The sequence below is a fragment of the Dermacentor andersoni genome, chromosome 7, assembly GCF_023375885.2.
Source record: "Dermacentor andersoni chromosome 7, qqDerAnde1_hic_scaffold, whole genome shotgun sequence".
In the NCBI taxonomy this organism is placed as follows: Eukaryota; Metazoa; Arthropoda; class Arachnida; order Ixodida; family Ixodidae; genus Dermacentor; species Dermacentor andersoni.
Genome location: NC_092820.1, coordinates 52373464 through 52380501, shown reverse-complemented (window position 1 = coordinate 52380501; position 7038 = coordinate 52373464).

Genomic DNA, 7038 nt, shown 5'->3' with positions numbered 1-7038 from the left:
TATCTATTTCACGAATACCATAACAGCAATCACATGAAAGAAAATTTCGTGTTTAAGATTGAGAAGCAACCAAATGCAAGCGATGAAATGTGTCATAGTGACGCTCAGTAGCTGTTATCAACGATATGGCACACCCGTCCCTGCAACAGAAGCAACCGACTGCCGTTATGGCGAGGCGCGCATCTTCGCGAAACCCACCAGAACACTACAACTTCGAATGGAAACCATAAAGTAGCTCTTTACAGCTCCAATTACAATGCCTATAGCATACTCGATGCACTGCAGCGCAGCTTAGGCTGCGTTGAAATTGAAAATTCAAACACATTCTGCCTCAGAATGTCACGATCCTGCATCATTTAATTACACAGAGTGAAAACTATTTGATTGTCAGTGCATAAAAGAAGGCCTCGCGTACCCGCCTCTGAAAGAAGATACCACAAGTCTCGCATAAACACTTGACCTCAACTGGGGAACAATTATATTTTAAATTTGTGCAACACTACAATGAATGGGCATTCGGCTTCTTGCTGGCTGCAGCGAACCGGTCCAAAAGGCATATTTCACTCAAATATTTGACCGGAGCTGCCTGTGTCAGTTCTTCAAACAGATTCATCATGCCTGTGTGTCAAGCAAGAAGCACCAGTAAATTGCTGGAGTGAGTTGAACATGTATAGCGGTAAGAGAATGAATATTGGTATCTTCCTTTCTTTGTGCTGCAAACAGCTCTGAACCTCAATCAAGTTTGCTTGAAGTTACCGCCCCTTAAATTTAACCGGTGAAGAACGGCCTTATTTTGAGAACCAGTTAAAAAAAGCAAGTGGTGCTGGCCGAATCTAAACTGCAGTGGTAGTTAAGTCCTCGTGTTACTGCGGTTGGTTTCTATGAAGAAATAGAAAAATTCGATATTATACCGTGAACTATTCGTTGTGAGCAAACATGTTTTAGCGGTTTAAAATCAAGATCAATGTTGTAGAAGTCATATATAGTCAGTGTTTAATTGTAAGACTCATATTGCACCATGGTGGGTATGGAATCTCGTCTAGATTCTTATGTGCTGTGCTTTTGCGTCTACGATTTTATTATTCACGTGAGCTACCACTTGAAAGTGTAGATCCGCGCATAGAAATTCCGTAATGGGCTGATCTGAGCTCCCTCGGGTGGCACTATAGCGTTGTCTTCGAGAAATGTATTGTCGTCTAGGAAATAAGCTCCTTGATTACATTTTTGCGAACGAAGACATCCTAAAATATATATTTCAGAGGCCCGTCATAAGTATACAAGCAAACGAATGCAAACACTGCAGAAGGCGTCCGGACACCACCCGAACTGCAGTAGACGACAGGCGCGAGTGCGTGCCCTGACGTCACGCAAGCGGCGCTGGCAGTGCCCCTCTAGGTCGTTCTCGGGGCTAATACTGATGAATAGTATTCATTCGGGCGTATTGTAGGAATTCACGAAGACAGAGACGCTTCCAGAAGATGAATTGAATTTTCTTAATTTAACGTACCGAAATCATAGATGTGTGACATTAAAAAGTAGTATATTTCTGTGGTATTTGTTGCGAAAATATGCTAATAGGGAACGCACGTGTAGCCTGGGACGGTATTAAAAAGTCGATAAGAAAGACGTGCAACGGCTGTGTTGTGAACTTCATTTCCTACCTTCTGGTAGTGCACGGCGGCTCCCCTGTAACAAAACGTCTTTCCTGTGACAATTTTTCTCTGTATAATCACCGTTACAATGTCATCGCTAGGCTTAAGGCCCACCTCTTTGCATAGGTATTTACTCCATGATATTGTCCATTTTAAATTGAAAGTCACTTTTCTGTTATCAAATGGCATGCAAGACAGTATACACTTTTTAATTTACATGATCACAAGCGATTATGATGAACTGGGGGATGAGCCAGTTCTCCTGACCCACAGATACGATATCTCAGACCAACGACTGTTCTTTGTAAAATTCTGGTGATTCAGTATTACTTCCTTTTCAGGGTGAACTTCTCCTAATAAGGTGTTATTTTTTTACATATTTGTGCCAGGGTGAGTGGAGAGTGCTTTGTGGGGTTCTCCCGTGTAACTTGAACAATACATCTGGAGGTGTTACTTCATTGTGCGTCAAATATTCTATACAAACGAAAATTGAACTGATCAAGACGACGGCAGCATATCCACGGACCTGCGAGCTGGCCACTGGCTGCCAGGATACCAACGCAAGTACGGAATTCCACCCGGGAAGTCAAGCAACATTGCGGTCAAATCTGCAGCCACACTGACAGCTTCAATCTCACCTGTTATGCAACAACGCAACGACCTTGCGCATATAATTATTTGAAGACTCGGAAACACGGTTGCATGCATAGGAAAGGGTTCCTGCGTTTAACGAGTCGAACACCCATGACAAGCAGGGGCCTGCATAAGAAGCCTCTGCGACTTCTTTGTAAATTTGAGAGTCCACCCTTACAACGTGGTGTCTACGTGGCAGCACTTTTCTAGACACGTTCACGATCATCATGCACAAAGAGAGCGTACAACATATGCTAGAACTCAGTGTGCTGCTATGAAATGACAACATAACCATCTTCAGCGAGAAAATGATTCGCCTGTTTTCATACGCGAACCCCGATATATCAAAAGACATGTTAGGTTTTGATGAGGGGTGTGAAACAATACTTTTTCGCCAGAATAATTCACAACAGCTTAGGAAAGACGCTGGAAATTCCCACTAAGCAGTGTTACTGCCAAGTGCTCAGGATAAAGGAGAATGAACAAGCGCTAAGCTCCTACGAGCACCGAGAGACAATGAGGCTATTTTGAAATAGGAACTCCGTAAAAGGCTTCCTACGTCACAGCTCCGAGTGGCTTCGACCTCTAACATTGTAAGAAAATTGTAAGAGGCACCCTTGACCACTACACCCTCAGCCTGATGTGACCAGCTAGGCCGCTGCCACTTGCCGTCAGCCCCCCCCCCTCCTCCCGCCCCCGCACGCGTGTTAGTGCCCCGCAGCGCCGCAATTCATTCGCCAGTAGCCATAACCACCACGAGCCCACCCGCCGGTAGGCCACAGCGACTCCTTGATGAAAACGGATGTATGATGCGTTTACGATCACTTCGCTATCACTACAGAGAAGCGGGCCGCGTCTGCTGTCGCATTTATGAGTGACAAATAGGGCGACGATGCTTTTCCGCCAAAGCACCGCATCCACAGCAGGGCGAATGACCACGCGAAAATGCCGACTACCTCGGAGCACCTCAGTCAAGACTCAGAAAAACGTCTCCCTAGGAATGAACGGGCTGCTATCTTTTGCCGTAGGACTAACCATGTGCTCACCCCACCCGTGGCTTGTGTTATATTACCGGACTTATCCTACCACCTTCATTATCCAGGAAAAATGCTCACAGGACGTACTACTCGATATGAACTTCATGAGTCAATCCGGCACTGTGATCCACTAATGTCCACGTTGATAACGGTGTCCGTGAACCAAGCAATATACCCGAATGGTACACTGTCACCAAGGCCTATGTGTACTTGAAGATTAAGGCCGAATTCCACTTCGCGCCAGCATCGTGATTTCCTCCGGCGCAGAAGCTCCCTGAAATACGGAAGCCCCCGTCGAGAATTCCCAACACTTGCTGCTGCTTACGAAACGTTGATAATTTTGGTCAAATCTAGCCAGGAGTCCAACAAGAGCACAAGATCACATATATGTAGAAAGTTACAGTCAGCAACGCATATGTCTTCTCAGACTCTACCCACCTACTTCATCGGCCCATGTTCCTGAAGGAGATTTCGTATTATTCCCTGTCTTCCAAAGCAGAACAGATCAAAATACTCCTCGATGTACACAAAAACTGCTCTTTGTCATTGATATGTATTCGACAAGCGCCAAATGCTAGACATCACATATTATTCGAAGACTGCGCTCGACCACTGCTTAAGCGTTCTCACCGAGTCTGGAGAAGACAACCATAAGCCGTAAAGCAACAAGTCAAATAATTTCTTCGGGATCAAATCGCCCGCCGCAGAGGAGTCCGTGGTTGTCTCCTCTAGCCATAGTAAAGGAGGACGTAACCCTGCGGTTTTGCTTAATTTGTCGTCATCTGAACAAGGCTATCTAAGCTGACCAATACCCTCTCCCACGTACAGGTGATGGGGAGGACCAGTTCCGTATGCCGAGAATTTTTGTTCAAGACTTTTTACTGGCGAGTGTGATTGAAACGAGTGGGAAATGAGTGAGTTAATGGGCGTGATCGAAAAAAGACCAGATTTATCACGCAAGATGGTCTCACAGAATTCAAGCCCATGTCATTCGGTCATTGCTCCGCACCTGCAACGTATCAGAATTGGTGATCAAGGTGTTCGACGGCTTGAAGCGTAAACCATCTCACGTGTAGTAGCCACAGGTAGTCGTCTTTGTCACAAAATTTGGCGATCATTCCAAGCCACATCGAACAGCATGAGAGGCAACCAACTCGTTTAGGCTCACTATAAAGCTGGAAATGTGGCGCTTCGCGTACGAATACCTCCTGTTCGTGGGCTACGTCATAAAACATCACCGCCCAGGCACTCGGTACAGATGGCTAAGCAGTGAAGCTGAAACGTGAGTCGCCGGTGTTTACCACTGGGTTAGTTCCGATAGTTCATCACACGACGGCTTGGTAGGCTGCCGGATCCTCGGTAGGCACTTTCTGCTTGCACTCGGCGGCACGAGCCTGTTCTGGTGCCCAGGCTGCAGCATCGCCACGGCATAGACGAGCGCATTCTCAGTTCTGCTTGCGGAATTGCTGACTGAAGTTCGCAGACTCCTCAGGAGCACGTAGAACGCATGGCCTACACATTTTGGAGCCGGAGAGAAATCGCTGCGCGCGAGCTCGGCTGCGACGGAGCGCAACGACGTCACTACTGGCGCAGCCCATCGCGCGGCTCTTCTTTCTGTTTTTTTTTTTGCGCACGTGCATGGGGATGTGCCGGAGGACGTTTCTGCGTACAGGCGACAAACGGACGGAGCGACGAATCGGCCAGCCATCAACAGCTTTACTGTAAAAATCTGGAGTCCGTCGCAACTGGCAGAAGTAAGCTGCGGTAGCAAATTTCGAACAGAATGTCTACAAGAAGGGAGTGGGTCATGTTTTTTTTGTGTGTGCGTGTGTGCTTCTATGTGCAATTTGTCAAGAACCTTTCTGTCTGCGCTGCACTTCATGTTATCCTTACAAAATCGGATGTCTAGTTTAGGTTAGAAACACCGCAGGCAGAAGGATTTCAAGAACATGAACCACGCCTCTACTCACTACTGGTGCTTCTACACTTCGACGAAGATGACAATACCAGTATCAACACCGATCCAAGCAGCGAAGTCCTCGGCGCCGTGTGTGTGCGAAAGAAAGACAGATTTTTCGGGGCCATAGCTTATGGTTAGCGGTCACTGTCTAAAGCATAGTGGAACTATTTCACTACGGCAAAAGGAGCGTTCCTATAATTTCACCTTGGTCACGGCGAAATTTTTGCCTTGCTTCTTGCCTTACCCTTCGAAGTCGTAATCGACAACCACGCCTTGTGTTGGCTGCCAAACTCGAAGGGCCAATCAGGACGCCTCCGGCGGCGCAGTCTCGGGCTCCAGCATTTCGGCATCACCGCGGTGTACAAGTCCAACAGAATGCATGATTATACCAGACTGGTGCCTTTTCCGCACCCTGAGTAACCCACCGCCGCAAGAAGAACCGGATGACGACATTTTGTTCTGCAAAAAAAGGCTAAGTGACCTCGCCGAATAGCAACGAGCAGACTCAGATCTAAGAAGCCTTCTCTAGTACTTGTACGGCAACAGCTACCCGATCACTAGGGTGCTTAAGCGTAGATTGCCTCTCTTTTCACTGCAAAAGATTCAACTAGTTATGAATTGCTCATCAGTCTTCGCAAACTACTGCCTTGATGTGCCCTTAACACTACGGGCAGGCATTATGCAAGCCTTCCACGACGACATCATGGGAGGGCACTTTGCGTTATTCCGATACGTTAGCGAGGATACAAGAGAAGTGTTACTTACCCCGCCTCACCATCAATGCTGTCAATTACCTGAAGACATACCGAGACTCTCAATGAGCAAGACACCATAACGAAATCAAGCGGGATTCCTACCGCCCATTGAACGTCCTTGCCCACTTTTAGAGCAAGTTGACAGTGAACTTTTTTAGTCTTTATAACGTCGACATTTGGAAATAGGTGGATCCTCGTGGCTGCACATTTCAGGCCCGCTTGGCCAAAGCGAAATATCATCCCTAATGTACAGTGACCGAAGTGGCAAAATTTTTGGTTGAGAACATTATGGTGCCACATGGTGCCGTAAAGATGCTCATCACCGATAAAGCAAATGTGTTTGCAGTGAAGCTAGCTCAAGCAATACTGCAATTGATACGGAAAGTTAGAGGAGAATCACGGGATACTACAGGGAAATGATTGGTTTTACAGAAAGCCTAAACGAGACCCTTGCGACATGTAATCTGTGTACTTTAACATTGATCCGTAAGCAGGAGATTGCGTTTTTCTGCGCATAACTATTGCGCGCAACATGGCAGTGCAGGAAGCAACTGAGATAATGCCATTGAACCTGATTCACGGTAAGCTTGACCGTGCTTGACGTAATGTGACCGATTCTCAACGAAGAAAATAATCCTAACGCCATCGTTGATCTCGAGCTTGCAAAAGAAGCACAATTTGCGCTATAGTGGCATAATAGGCGGGGACTATGTGTGGGTTTGCAGAACGCTGCCGTGGACATAGAAGAAACGTGTGCGACGTCATTTCAGAAAGTACAATATAGTCATACATCTTGGTGTAGAGTTCTCCGAGATCATGCCTGAAGGTGGCACGCAATCAAAGCAGCGCCGTGCAAGCCCTGAAGTTGTACACCTAGGGCGTATTAGGCCGTTCTACGCGCCCTATATCAAACTGAAAACGTTTCATTCCTACTCGTTTTATTTTATTCCAATTTTACATGCGCCTTTTCAATTTGTGTTCTGTTTGCAGCATCGGCTTGA